The 15,479-nt window shown below is 39.4% G+C and overlaps 1 protein-coding gene across 5 annotated transcripts in view; it reads left to right on the forward strand.

The window, feature by feature from the left end:
- The first annotated feature begins 2,224 nt into the window (after window positions 1–2,224).
- Window positions 2,225–15,479, forward strand: part of LOC143020350 (beta-1,4-mannosyl-glycoprotein 4-beta-N-acetylglucosaminyltransferase-like) — a 97,744-nt gene continuing 84,489 nt past the window's right edge. The window contains exon 1 of one of the 5 annotated variants that reach the window (XM_076176706.1): window positions 2,225–2,358. The gene's annotated coding sequence lies outside the window, so the exon portion shown is untranslated. Of the gene's footprint in view, window positions 2,359–9,661; window positions 9,720–10,325; window positions 11,107–13,767; window positions 13,903–15,479 lie in introns of those variants that run through there. The other 4 variants (XM_076176704.1, XM_076176708.1, XM_076176702.1 and 1 more) reach the window with 4 other exon arrangements.

Consider the following 15,479-nt stretch of genomic DNA (forward strand, 5'->3'; position numbering starts at 1 on the left):
CCACACACACCAAGAAACATTAACCCATTCAACTCCGATGACAAGATGTCTTGTCATTTGGTCAAATAAAACAAAAAATCATAATAAAACAACAAAATGTTTGATGATCAAACAGCACCAGAAAAATATGACGTCGTCAGACCTCCTCGAGGAGGACTGATGACGTCATATTTTTCTGGTGCTGTTTGATCATCAAACATTTTGTTGTTTTATTATGATTTTTTGTTTTATTTGACCAAATGACAAGACATCTTGTCATCGGAGTTGAATGGGTTAAAACAACACCCAAAGACCTGTATCACACACAGATACTCTCTTCTCTTCCTCCACAACCACCAAATACCAGCCTCCGGAAACATATTCATAATCATATCACTCACCGCTACATTAACACACTGAAAGACAACACACTGCATGCCACACACCCTGATATCCACCCTTCTTAATCCTCTCTCCCACGAAAGGACAGAGTCCACCTGGCCAGACTGCGGTGCGGCCACCACCCAGCACCTCTTAGCTACCACAAGAGGCTGAATGACCGCATTGTGAACAGCTGCCCAGGATGTAACACTTCACCCCATACCATACAACACATAATGGAAGACTGCATTATACACAATCATGCACGCAAACAACACAACACATAAAGGATTTGTGGGAAAACCCAGTTTCGGCTATGGCATTCCTTGGGGAGACGGGACTGCTCGGACAGACAGTCTAGGGAACGACAACAACAACCTATCATGTTTAAACTGTATACCATTATTTTTGTGTAGAATTTGATTAAATATATGTTGCAATGAACTTATTTGTGCTTATAATAATTCCTTTTTTTTGTGGGAAAAAATGTGGGAATTCAGATTTCTTTGTGGGAATCTTGTGGGGAAAAACTCACTCATTTGTGGGAACTGGCATAGAGAGACCTGCCAACCGTCCTTTATTTCAAAGGACAGTCCTTTATTCAGCTCTATTTGTCCTTCTCCTTTATTGACATTTGAAATTACACTGTCCTTTATTTTGAAATCGTTTTGACTGGTAGTTCAATTTCCTGCTCTCAAGACGTGATTGCAAAAGTGTTTATTTCTTGTTAGGGTGCAGACTGTCAACTCTAGTCCGCACAATACCAGAAGCACAGAACAGCAGACCGGATACCGCATAGCCTCATTTTACGTATAACTCAATTCTCCATTAAAAAAAAATGCGCTCATTTAGGGAAAACCAGAAAATCATAAACGATGTTCCTAAATCTGAGAATCACCACCAAAAGAAAAATAAATCAATAAATAGAGGAAGAAAGGTGGTGCCGTTGGACGTTTGGAAAGGCATTACCTCCGTTTACCAACTGCACTCACGTAGAACCAAAACAAATATAGCGCATTATAGAAGGTAGTGATGAAGCCGTTCACATAATCGAGCCGTAATTTGTTATAAATACCAGAAGAACAGTGAGATTTATGCGAGAAAACTTGTAATAGTAGTGCCAACATTTCATGTTATTATCAGATATTTGGAAAAGCAGAATAGATTTCGATGAAAATTCAACATTCGGCTAATTATCAAACCTAAGTTTCTTAGGCCATTCATTCCCAAAGTTTCAGAAATTTGTAGAGGTAGTAGAATATTTGAAGTTAGAAGGAAAGCTTAAATTAAAGATGGATGAACTTTTTGATGAAGTAGTATTAATTCAAAGAAACTTCGACATTATCAAAAGCTCTGAACTCTCCATAAACTCAAAAACAAAAAGTAGTTAGTGGTATTTTATTTTGAAATCTATGGACTTTAAATGTATCAATGTTTTCAAAATAGTTTCTTTTGTACTATCAATTCAGACCATCATCTTATTATGAGAAAGTTTTTAGTTTAATGTCATCTAAATGGAGAGATGAAAGGAACTGATGCTCTGTTGAATTAAGAATGAACTCATATATTTTAACATAAAAGATAGTTGCTTGGAATTCGCTAAAAACATCAAAGATCATACAAATTTTCTGAGGGCAGCAAAAAGTTAAGGCAAATATAGTTTTAAAGATTAAAGTTCTTTGATCAAGGTCAAATAAATGTCTTCTCATTCTTGTTTTTTGTATTTTCATCTGCATTTAATATTGGCATCTATTATGATCTATAGCCACTTAGATAAATATCAATAAAGTTTTTGTGTCCTTTATTGTAGCTTAACAGAGTTGGCAACCCTAGGCATAGATCACAGTGGCAACACTGCTGCAAATAGTGAAACAGTACTTAGGTTGTGGTCTGTTGTGGTGGAGAGTAGTATATTGCCCACGGTGTAATACAAACTAATGATAAGGTATCAAGAGACTACGAAATTTGTACATCAGTCGGGAAGAAGAAAAAATTAAGGTAAAGTAATGATAGAATTTAGGTAAAGTAATGAAATGCATCCAGGTCACTCACATCTCATTGGCTCATGTACCATTAAATGACCCCGGCAGTGATAATTATTACTGTCAATTGTAAATGACCCAATGCAATGACTGTTGTACATAACTATCAATATTACCCCTACAATTGATATCATAAATATGACTAATGAAACGTTATTGACCGTGGAAGGGTTGCTTAATGCAATGTATGTGATTCACTATGGTCTTTGGATCACGTGCTGGACTCGTGATCGACATCTATTTTCCGCCCAGAAGAGAGCTCAGAGCCCGTGTGACCGATCTATGGGTAATGCTGTGACCTTACACACACACAACTCCCCGCCCACGAGAGTTGGGGTAACGACTCGAAGCGCAGCGATATTGAAATTATTTCAGCCCTGGGCAGGATACGAACCCGGACCGCCGCGCCGTAGTGTCAGTCGGGGACTCTACCAACCGCGCCACTGAGTCGTGAATGAATGTGTGTGTGTGTGTGCGCGCGCGCGCGCTCACACACACCACCAGGTTACTGAACTCTTAGGTCCTGTTAGGTACTGCATAGTCAAGGAGAAAAAATGCGCGATTGTGCATGACTTGCATTGTAACTGCACCGCTGCAATGTATCCTTACACACACACACACACACACACACACACACACACACACACACACACACACACACACACACACACACATTTCGGCAAATAATGAGCTCTGAGCTCACTGCCGTAGGGTGGTGTTTGGCTGTCTCGACAGAGACTGCAGCAGATCCGAGGTGAATACACACACACACACACACACACACACACACACACACACACACACACACACACACACACACACACACACACTCCACCGGCAAGATGGTCATACCATCATGTTACATGCACAGGAAAGTATTTTATCATAATTATGATAATCTCATGATATTCGATAGGGGCATATGTTTGATATCGCCAATCATCCACCAACCCAGTATATTCCAAATGAAAGTGTGTATATGTGCGTGATTGAAGATAATTTTTTAAAGGGTATTACTTTAGAAGTGCACACCTACGCGGTATAACATTAGAAAATTAAATATTAATTTTGTAGAGTAAAATAGAAGAATGCAATATTTTTCTTGGCGGAAATCAATATCTGAAAACGTTGCGTAAAACCGGTACAGAAACGAATGAAGTTGCTTTTACTTCCTTAGACGCCATCTTTGTTTTGATAGATTCGTAGGTCGGAGACGACAACAACCCTGATGACCTTTAGAATTACAGATACCTCAATACTAGTGCTGGGCAAATACCGCTAATCTCAGTACCGGAATTACCGGTAAACAACAATGCCGTTACCGGAATTACCGGTATTTTACCGGTAAAAGACTCGTGAGGTAGTAGTCGCCTTTATGACTTAAATCTTTAAACAAATTTCATCCTACTATGGTGTGTAGTCACAACCCCATTGCATATTATGTATATTGAAATAAAGTAAAAATTTCGATAGCCAGTTCTATTTTGTTTACGATATTGTGTTTATGGAGATATCTGGCAACTCTTCCCACCAATCGGAAGCAAGCTATGATTCTAAACAGTAAACACATGATATTGAATTTTATAAATATCAGTGCGTTATCAAAGTTAAAGGAAGAAGTATGCCGCCTATCCACAGTATCCAGCCTCCCAGTTTAACTGTCTCTCCTGAAAAATCAATGTTTTTGTCCTTTAATAAGCTATATGTCTGGTTCTATTTTACATATTATTTTGATTGTTATGTCATTGTAAAGGGAAAAAGTCATAGTTTAATTGGTGCTTCTAATGCTATCTACCGCGCAAGTGAGTGAATGGAGGGTGTCTGAGGGTGGGTGTGGTGTATAAACTTGTCCGCCTCTGCGTGCATGGGTTCATGTTTGGAGGGTGCATGTGGGAGTGGGAGTTTTGTTAATACACACACATACACATATAATGAGCTTTGACTAATTTGTAATAAATGTTTTCTTAAAGACTAACCTAAACTGACTAATTTGTAATAGATGTTTTCCTAAAAACTGTTTTTAATGCTCCCTTGTTTTAATACTTATTTCATACAAATTAGCCCAGCACGTGATCCAAAGACCAAGGTGAATACTCAAGGATATATTAGATTTCATTGTCAGCATGTTTTTTATTTATTTCCTCAATTATCTTTTCATACAAATTAGTTCATATTCTTATTTAGAAACAGAAGCATATTGACATTTTCATCACTTAAGCATATACAGTATACTGTATATATATATATATATATATATATATATATATATATATATATATATATATATATACACATATATGAGTCTTCGTTTGGCGACACGCGGAATTTTTCGATGAAACTTTCACAATTAATATAATTTCGTATGCTGATCACAGAAATAACATTAATTCTATTGAGAAATTAACAAAAATGCCGAAAAAAACGGTTTTAATGGTAAAAAAATTACCGAGACCTTAGCGGTACATACTTGCTTAATGGTAAAAGTTTAACCGGTAAAATTAGCGGTACAGTCAGTACCGTCACTCAGTACCACCAAGCCGAGACGTGCTTACCGCTCTCTGAGTGTTATGGTATAGCTTATCGGTTGACGGAGCCTTAACGGTAGCAGAATTTTTGCCGGTAAGCTACCGTCAAGGTTGTTACCGATAAAACCCGTAACTACCGGTAGCTGCCCACCACTACCGTCAGTACCGTCACTCAGTACCACCAAGCCGAGACGTGCTTACCGCTCTCCGAGTGTTATGGTATAGCTTATCGGTTAACGGAGCCTTAACGGTAGCAGAATGTTTGCCGGAAAGCTACCGTTAAGGTTGTTACCGATAAAACCTGTAACTTTACCGGTAGCTGCCCACCACTACTCAATACTAAATGCAGGTTAGGTTAGAGTAAACGAATTTATTGTACTTTAATTTCTTCGGCCTCCGCACCTGCTAAAACAAAGATGGCGTCTCGAGCAACCGAAATGGCTATGTTTTGCATTTAGCAACTTTTTCTATTATTAATTTCCGCCAAGAATAACACATATTTCATTGATGTAATATACTTTACAAAACTATTACTTAATTTTCTATCGCTATATTCCGTAGGTGTGCACTTCTAAAAAATTAACTTATAGAAGTGCACACCTACGCAATATAGCAATGAAAAAATAAATATCAATGTTGTCAATTATAATTCATCAACGGAATATACGTTTTTCTTGGCGGAAATCAATAATAGAAGAAATTGGCAAAGGCGATACACAAACAACAGTAATCGCTTCGACTGCTTGAGACGCCATCTTTGTTTGGGTAGTTGTGGAGGTCGAAGAAATTAAAAGTATGATAAATTCATCTATTCTAACCTAACCTTCCTACCTAATCTAACCTGCCTTCCAACCTAACCTAACCTACATTTAGTAATGCGGTACCTGTAATTCAAGATGTCATCAGGGCCGTCGTCGTTGTCGTCTTCGATCTCTGAATCTGTCAAAACAAAGATGGCGTCTAAAGGAGTCGACGCGACTGAGTTCGTTTGTGTATAGCTTTTAGCAACGTTTTCTGTTGCCGATTTCCGTCAAGAAAAGCGTATATTACGTTGATGTATTATAATTTACAAAACCAATATTTAATTTCCTAATGCTATATCGCGTAGGTGTGCACTTCTAAAAAAAAATGGTTGAATACCCAACACTACCACACATTTATTAATGTTATGCAAAACACAAGTCACGTCTGAGGTATTCATGTAGTGTATGCATATAGGATACACGTACACACACAAATATACCTGGCATCTGTGTAGTTAGGAATACCAGTTGTTTGATTTGGGACTCCTAGGCCGCGAAGACTAGTTTTGTAGAGTGACTCCGGTCAGTCACAACTTGTACGGAGTGTAAATACAAGAGCTTCGAAGAAAAACCTAAGCTTTCAATCAATAAACCCCACACCCGGTGGTATAGCAGTTCAAGCCACTAGTGTGACCAGAACCTAAATATGAGAAGAATAAGCGGGAGCAATTGAGAAGACAAGTCCGTAGGAGGCAAGAGTTACTATGCAAGTCAGTGGAGGAGTTCACACCCAACCGCGCATTTTTTTTTTTTTTTTTTTTTTTTTTTTTTTTTTTTTTTTTTTTTTTTTTTTTTTTTTTTTTTTTTTTTTTTTTTTTTTTGTACAATACGGTACAGCCGCGGTTTCATCGCGGTTCAAACCGGTAGTGTGGACAGGGACGTTTGAACTCTGTTCTAAGACGCACCAGCTACTCGGGGCCGCACTTCCTTGTGGAGGTGAGGATGACGTCATGCTTTCCGACTGAGTGGCCTCAGGCCTGCGCTTGTGTCTTCCATTGGTGCGATTGCACAAAGTCTTCACAACCGCTCGTACTATTATTTCGTATCCTATCACACCTGATACTTGGATAACTATATTTCATTAAAGAAAAAATTGGTTAGGGTTAAATTTAGGTAGGGGTTAGGTTAGGGATTATTCACGAACTCCTAGGTTTTTGCAGATAGACCCATATAACTATATATATTCTGAAACCTTATAACCCAAGGTACTTGGATAACTATCATTTGTCTGTCTGTTCACGAACTCCACCTAGGGTTTTGGAGATAGACCCCCCATAACCATATATATTCTGATACCATATCACTCCAGGTACTTGGATAACTACATTTCATTTCTAAAGAAATATTTTGATTAGGGTTAAAGGTTAAAGTTAGGTGGGGTATGGTTGGGGATTATTCACGAACTCCTAGTTTTTTGCAGATAGACCGCTATAACCATATATATTCTGAAACCTTATAACCCAAGGTACGTGGATAATTATCATTTGTATCTACTATGATAAATTTATATTGATACCTGGAACTTCACAAATTCTATCAAAATTAAAATTATCAGCATTTGCCCGCAGCAACGCGCGGGTAATTTGTCGCCTCAATTCACGGTATATAGGTTCAACCACTACCACATTGTCAAAAAGGATGACGGCACATTTGCAGGACGGGGCCATACTCCGCCACACCAGTAATACACATAAACACTCCCTCACCAGGCAACAACTAGAAACACAAATAACGATACTGTATCGCAAACAAGACAAAAGGAGATTAGGGATGGCAGAATCAGTTTTTATTCGTCTGGATAAACCCGCCATCAATATCCAGCTACAACCTGAAGTTTCACTCCCATCAATGAGGTAACCTTACCAGCAACCTACGGGGAACCCGTTGGCGCTCTGTGGGTACGTCGACTGTCCCAGGGTCTTCGCGGGTATAAAATCTCCCCCGCCACACCTCATATGATTTCCTGTCCCAGTGTTTCTTCGCGTGTACAAAATCTCCCCCGCCACACCTCACATGTCATTCCTGCTTATATCATTGTGTATTATAACTCCTGAAGATGACCTCTGATTGGGTCGAAAGACGTCTAGAGTAAACATGTACCTTGGAGATTCTATCAGTACCCTGAACTCCTACCTCCGCTCTCTCATTAGAAATATCGAGAGTACCTCTTACAAGTTGAACAATGCTACTACTGCTGTAGACTTCAACAAAGCCTGTATTCAGAATGGCCTCCTATGTATGTGTGTGTATAATATATATATATGTATATATATATTATATATATATATATATATATGTGTGTGTGTGTGTGTGTGTGTGCAAAAACACTATTATTTGGATTCAAGAAAAGAAGGAAGTAACGAATTTCCGTATATTTCGATCACTTGCTGTGATCCTCTTCAAGCGGAATACATAGACAAGAGAACATACATATCTTATATACAGATGAGAGAGGTAAAGTTAGGGAACATGGACAAGACATCTCATGTGACATCTATATTGTTACGCGGGTTATGTGGTAAATCGTCCGCTTTTACAATATAAGGAAATAATTTATTAACTGCCAAGGTGGTTATGTAATCTGGTGACCATTGGCCTTTTGAGATATTGAAATTCGGGAATTGTTTTATTAAGGAAGATTCAATAATTTTCCTTTTATAACTACATTTGGATTTAAAAATGGTTTTTGCCTCGTCCCAATTTATTCTGTGATTATTGTTGGCTACGTGTTGAAATACCGCGGATTTATGTTGAGCATATTTAACTGAGTTTTTATGTTCTTTAATTCTCGTATTTAATTCTCTGCCCGTTTGTCACCAATACACTTCATCACAATCTGAGCAGGGTAATTTGTAAACTCCGGGATTTATGTCTTCTGTTGGTCTGTGATGAACGTTAACTACTTTTCTGAAATAATAGTGGGTTTTTAGTACAATTACTAATGTGTAACATTACTGGACAGTGATATATATATATATATATATATATATATATATATATATATATATATATATATATATATACACACACATACACACACACGAGTATATTATATGCGCGCTCAGCCAGTGCCTAAAACGACTTTCAATCAATGACCACTTGCAGTATATCAGACGCACCAATCGGAGATTTCCTGTTCACTGCTTACAACGCTTCGAGTCGACAGTCGCCCTCGAGCATTGCATATCACAATTATCTATGCAAGGTACCTGACGAGCAGACGTGACGACTAAATGTTGCCGATAATTAAATGCGTATCGGTATACACTGTCAGTAACGATAAGACTAAATGGTGTACCTGTTTGCAGAACAACAACCAATATGCAACTTTATTATTATATTCAACTTTGTAATTTATAGGAATGGAATTAAACTCTGATTATGCTTTTTTATCACACCTACTTTCGTATTTATTATTGGTTTTCGGTTGGGCAATATAATTTGATATGATAGAAATTAAACAGAGAAAAAACATTAACCAACGGGTTAACAAATACATGTAGATTAACAAGAAGGAATGGGAAAAATCTATCATAAAAATTTTACAATGATGTACTGGAAATTCCTCCCTCCCTCCCTCCCTCCCTCCCTCCTTCATTCACTCACTCGCTCCTCGCTGTTTACTTGCTTACCATCCCACCCCCATCCCCACTCTGTACTTCCCCATGTTTATATACTTCCCCACTCTGTACTTCCCCATGTTATACCTCCCAGCCTCTTACACGGGGCAGATTGAGAAGCAAATGAAGTGTACGAGTTCTTGGTTGATGTAAAATTAATTTATTAACGCTAATAAACATTTCCATTCAAAGACCATACGAAAATCGCGTATGATTCGAATTCCCACTGCATGATGCGCACGCGCAGACTGCACGTTGCGCGTCCTTGTACCCTTACAGCGTTGCCGTTTCGTGGAAATATCGCTCATGGTGAGGGAATCTAGCTAGTGTTGGCAACTGGCGTGGATAACGTGGACGGATTTCTACACAGTGCGGAAAAATATTTCCACATGTTCTATCTGCTTTGGGGCCCAGTGACGGCGCCAGGGGGGGGGGGCTTGGCCAGCCCCCCCTTTAGCCCCCCAACTGAAATGAGCAAATTGAAAATTTAAAAACACTCATTGAAATAATTTTATTAAGTGGAATTTTTAATTGCCAGGGCTAAAGATTTGTCAGCCATCAGTGCTAGCCCAACCATTAACCCCCTCCCCTTCTGAAATGAGGATGATATATGTGTATTATCATATTACTATTAGCCCCCCAAAAAATTTGCTCAGCCAACCCTTAGCCTCCCCAACTAAAAGTTCCTGGCGCCGCCGCTGTTGGGGCCTCTAGCTTATTGTGTGCAAAGTTATGTTTAGTTAATGTTATACGTAAAATGGATTGCTGATAACCAAATTTTCCATTAAATACCTATATCTATACACTAACAGGCGTAAAATTGCAATGATACAAGAGAAGGGTGCTTAGCAGAGGAAGATAACATGGTCCAGTTATTCAGCTGAACCGGAGAGAGTAACATATTGCTTCTTCTACAGGTGTCGCAACTTACGGTATGTGAAAATGAGGTAAATAATGATGGACCAAGTGAAGAGCTTTTCCATACAGAGGATAACCTAAATACAGAAAATCAGCAGAATGAATCAGAAAATACTAGTAATGACGACCAAAATGAGATAAACAATGATGGACCAACTGAAGAGCTTTTCCATGCAGAGGATTCCCTAAATACAGAAAATCAAGAGCATGACACAGAAAATACTAGTAGCGACGGCCAAAGTGTGCTACGTTTTTATGAGCCAAATGACGAGTTTCCGATCCATACAGTAGAAAATCTTAGCGAAGACTAAGTCAGTAGTACTGGGGAAAACCCTGACAGAGATTCCTTCAGTGATACTGATACTGATCAAGAAAATACCGTAGAGAATCCATATACTACCTCCTCAGACTCGGATCCCTCTTCACAATCACAAGTGCCAGAATTTGAATACGACGGTGACTATGACAGTGATAGGTCAGACAACTCTTTAAGACCCTTTAAAAGGAGGAAATATTAGGGAAAGAATTAGCGGTATTCTAATATCGGTTTATAATGGTATATGCTTCAATAGTATTATTTATATGTGTTTTCTTTCTCATCTAATGTTTAGAGAACTCTGTTGGTGGCAACACTCCTATTCCACATTGTTGTGTGTGTCCGTTATGCCGATAGAAATTCCGTCAATCACAAACATGGAATAGCTTAGTCACTGTTCAGTTTTCGATCAAAGAAAACGTGGAAAAATAGGGTGTGGAATAAATTCTGGCAACGATGTACCCCTCGCTTTCGGTCAGTTGTCAATTCAGTCCGAGGAGTTAGGACGTGCTCGCTTAGCGGGTGAGTAGTTCTGTTGCATGAATAAGCAGTTGGGTTTTAGCTACATAAATGCTCTTAGGTTTATCATTTTTATCGATATTCGTGGTATTACTCCCATAATGTATCGTTGAGTTTGGACGAATGTTCGTGGTACTAATTATATATAATGTTCATAAAAGTAAATTGTTTTTATTTGTGTTTTCCTTCAGTAATATATACAGTTATATTTGCCAAATGCTCCACAGTTTATTTTGTAGGTTTTCTGACACTTCTCGGATGGTTACAAATTGACGATTAACACCAGATTGTTACAGACTGCTACAGATAGTGACAGGCTGTCACACAACTTAGTGTTTATTATTTGTTAAATTATTCAACTATTCATTTAGTTGTTCATTTTATTTCAGTCTTTACAGTATATACGGTCCGTCGATAGTTTTAGATATGGGACAGTCGCTTTCGTTTCCTCGTTCTTTTTAATTCTCTCTTGTTCCCCCTTTTCCTTTCGCTTTCTTTTGGTCTTTATCTTGCTCTCTCCTTGCTCCCCTTTTCCTCTTGCTTTCTTTTGGCCTCTATCTTGTTCTTCCATCCATCTCCTGCTCTCTCCTTCTTTTGCTCTCTCTCGTGTTTTTTGTGTCGTATACAGTATCTTACTCGAGTACAGGTCGCACCAGTGGGTAAGTTGCACCTTTAGTTTTGGGTTGGCATAGTGGGTATTTGCGTTTGATTCAGGTCACAAAGGAAAGGAACACAAAGGAAGAACAAACAGCAGCAGGCCTATTGGCCCTAACGAGGCTTTGTGTTTACTATACTAAGCTACAATTAAGAAAACAGGGCAACTAGGCGGTAGAAGATGAACTAACAATACTGCTACCACTGTCTTATCCAATTACAATTAAATGCTGGGCTGTCAGATCTTTTATTCGCACTATAATCTGGTCGTGTGTGGTTTCGTATAAAAATGAAGAATAATGTGATTCATTTTCTTAAACCAAGAAATCTTTAAATTTTTTGTAGGAAACGAAATATTTAATTTACAAATTTTCTTTTTAAATTTTGAGAAATTCGCATACTTTATAAACGCACCGTACAAGGTTGCCATTGCTCTAAATTTAAGAAATACAAGACATTTGCGAAAGGAAGTACTTTACATTTTTGTTGTAATGGGTATGTGAATTTCTAGCAATGTCAGTAAAAGTAGGACCATATATACATATATATATATATATATATATATATATATATATATATATATATATATATATATTGAGACATTCTGACAGGTTGATGTAAGCGGAATAGGAAACACAGGAGTCTTAGTCTTGAGTTTATTCCTGACTAGTTTCGCAGGTATGCTTTTTCAAAGCATACCTGCGAAACTAGTCAGGAATAAACTCAAGACTAAGACTCCTGTGTTTCCTATTCCGCTTACATATATATATATATATATATATATATATATATATATATATATATATAGTCGCTGATAATTGCCGTGACAAAGTACTGTTGTTTTTGTTATAAAAAGGCAATTATATACGGTATACCCCTTGCCCCCTTTTTGATATCCCCAGTGTCTTTCGCTCGCTCTTTCGCTCACTTTTCCCTCTCCTTCTTCCATAGTGGAATACACCTCTCAACTCTCATGGCTATTTAAGAGGATCAACCTAAGGACAATGAGGGCTAGATGTTGACCTGAGGGGTCCAAAAGTGGACTGAGGTTCTGAACCGCTCTTCTGTGGTCCCCGAGGGTTCGGTGGTTAGTGGTTCAGTTCCGGATGAGGATCCTTCAGGGCTCCGGTGAGGATCCTTCAGTCCTCCGATGACGCTGTTCTTCGTCGAGGTTTTCTGTGGGTTCTTGAGGAAGCAGAACTTCATCCCTCCGGTGAGGATCCTTCAGTCCTCCGATGACGCTGTTCTTCGTCGAGGTTTTCTGTGGGTTCTTGAGGAAGCAGAACTTCATCCCTCCGGATACTTGGATCCTCCGATCAACATAACTACAGGGCGATTGCAGGGTCCGGGTTGAGTCTCCTTGAGAAGGATCTGCCGCACCCGGACTTCCTGTGTATATTACCATGACAGACGTCATCTACAGAACCCTTTGTCACGGAGTTTCCGATCAAGGAAAGAGCTCCTGCGATCTTGTGCACTGGCCGAGGTGTGCCACCTACTGCACGGACGGCTCCTGAGACTCCACCGGATCGAGGACTTCGAGACCCGTCCTTGGGACCGTTTGTCTTCCTTTCGGTAGGCGAGTCACAGGTTCCTCCTCCACGCCCCAGAGGGCTTTGCAGTACGTCCTAATCATGTGATCTGATTCTGTACACACGAACTCGAAGTGTATCATTGCCTGAGACAACATCAACCAATAGATACCAACTCCATCCTTGCATCCCGAGCTCCTGCAGAAACTCCAAGAATGGTGATTTCTGAGTGGGTCTCGAGACGCATCGATATCCAACTACGGTAGCGGGTCGCAAGATACCCACGGTTGATGTTCCCCAAAACAGGACTCTGTTCAAGCCCCGCACTCGAGGTGGAGGATCCACTCACGTTCCCATGCCCGACGGGAAGAGGTACTGTGTCACAGACTACGCCTAGAGGAGTAGTTTCGTACTGCCACGCCCCAGATGATGGCCTGCTCTACCACCTGTGCGTTTACCCTGAGGAGGAAGTGAGTCCGTCACGACACCGAAGGTCCTTGTGATCCGCCTATGCTGGCTACAAAGCCCATGGGAACTGAGTCAACCGTTAGAGTGTCGACTCTCCCTTGAACACCATTTAGGTGACCGTTTAGTCGCCCTCCAGGAAGGACAGGTATACCTTAACCTCTGTAACCTCTCTCTCTCTCTCTCTCTCTCTCTCTCTCTCTCTCTCTCTCTCTCTCTCTCTCTCTCTCTCTCTCTCTCTCTCTCTCTCTCTCACTCTTACTGTCTGTCTCTTTCTGCCTGTCTATTTCTGTCTCGGAGACGTGAGGATGTGTGATCTATCCTCCCCACTCCCATGACAGGTAATGAATTGACCAATTTGTATTAAAGATAATATATGCGGTCACAATTGCATGTATTCAATCTCCTCGATCTCTCACTCTCGTTCTTTCTCTTTTTCTCTGTCTCCCTCCCTCTCCCTTTTTCTCTCACTGTCTGTCTGTCTGCCTCCCCCCCCCCATGATTATAGATAATTATTTTACGAATTTGTATTGAAGATAACATATGTGGTCCCAATTTATATTCAGTCTCCTGTCCACATGCTATGTATTAACCGTTAATAGCCCTGATTTTATTTTCCAATTATTGAGTCCTAATCAACCAACTTATCTGAATGTCATTTTATTTCGCTTCAAGGTCCTCGATTTTATTTTATTTATTTTATTTGTTTATTTTTGTAAGTGTTCGTTTGTCTTACGCTTCTGTCTGCCTGTCTATCTGCCTGTATTGTAACGTTCGTAACTTCGTTCGTCCAGCTGTGTGCGTGTATGTGTACATTCGTGTTTCAGCTGCATGCGCCTCCATGGCGGACTTGGCGATGTATTGAATTCAGTGCCTGATAAGATATAAACTGATAAGGATAAAAAAAAGGTGACAAGATTCACTTGTTGCACATTTGCTGTGTAACTGTACAGTGGCGCGACTTCCCTTGCTCGAAAACATAACAGATGAGTCGGATGAAAAATAAAATGAAATGAACGAATAAGTTAAATAGATTAATAAAAAAGTACACTAAACAGGATGAATAAATAAATTTGGTGAATAAAGAAACGTAAAGATAAAAATGGATGATTGTATTTGCGTGTAATAGAAATTTAGGTCTACAACGTGACGCGCACTACTGAGGGAGGGAGGGAGGAAGAGGAGACTACAAGAATACAAGCTCATAGGTGGAGTGATATGGATAACAAAGTTTACACGCGCGCGCGCGCACACACACACACACACACACACACACACACACACACACACACACACACACACACACACACACACACACACACACACACACACACACACACACACACACACACACACACACACACACACACTCACCTTGATTGAAGACTAAAACTGAAGGAAAAAGAAATAGCATTGGACGATTGGGACCTCCCAATTAATGAAAACTGTTAGTGACTATTCATACTCACATCAAAAGACGCTTCTTCCCTTCATACAGAGGGTAACCTAGCCAAGGCATGCATTCACCTATCACTCATCTAACACCCACTTGTCCGATCTATCTAAGCTCCTTGTGGTCGGAAGTAATGCAATGACTCCGTCCGTTTCATGACATGGCGACCTTCCCCTATCACTCGCCCATTTTATATATATATATATATATATATATATATATATATATATATATATATATATATATAAATATATATATATATATATATATAT

The sequence above is a fragment of the Oratosquilla oratoria genome, chromosome 39, assembly GCF_046742065.1.
Source record: "Oratosquilla oratoria isolate Oo_2021 chromosome 39, ASM4674206v1, whole genome shotgun sequence".
Classification (NCBI taxonomy): domain Eukaryota; kingdom Metazoa; phylum Arthropoda; class Malacostraca; order Stomatopoda; family Squillidae; genus Oratosquilla; species Oratosquilla oratoria.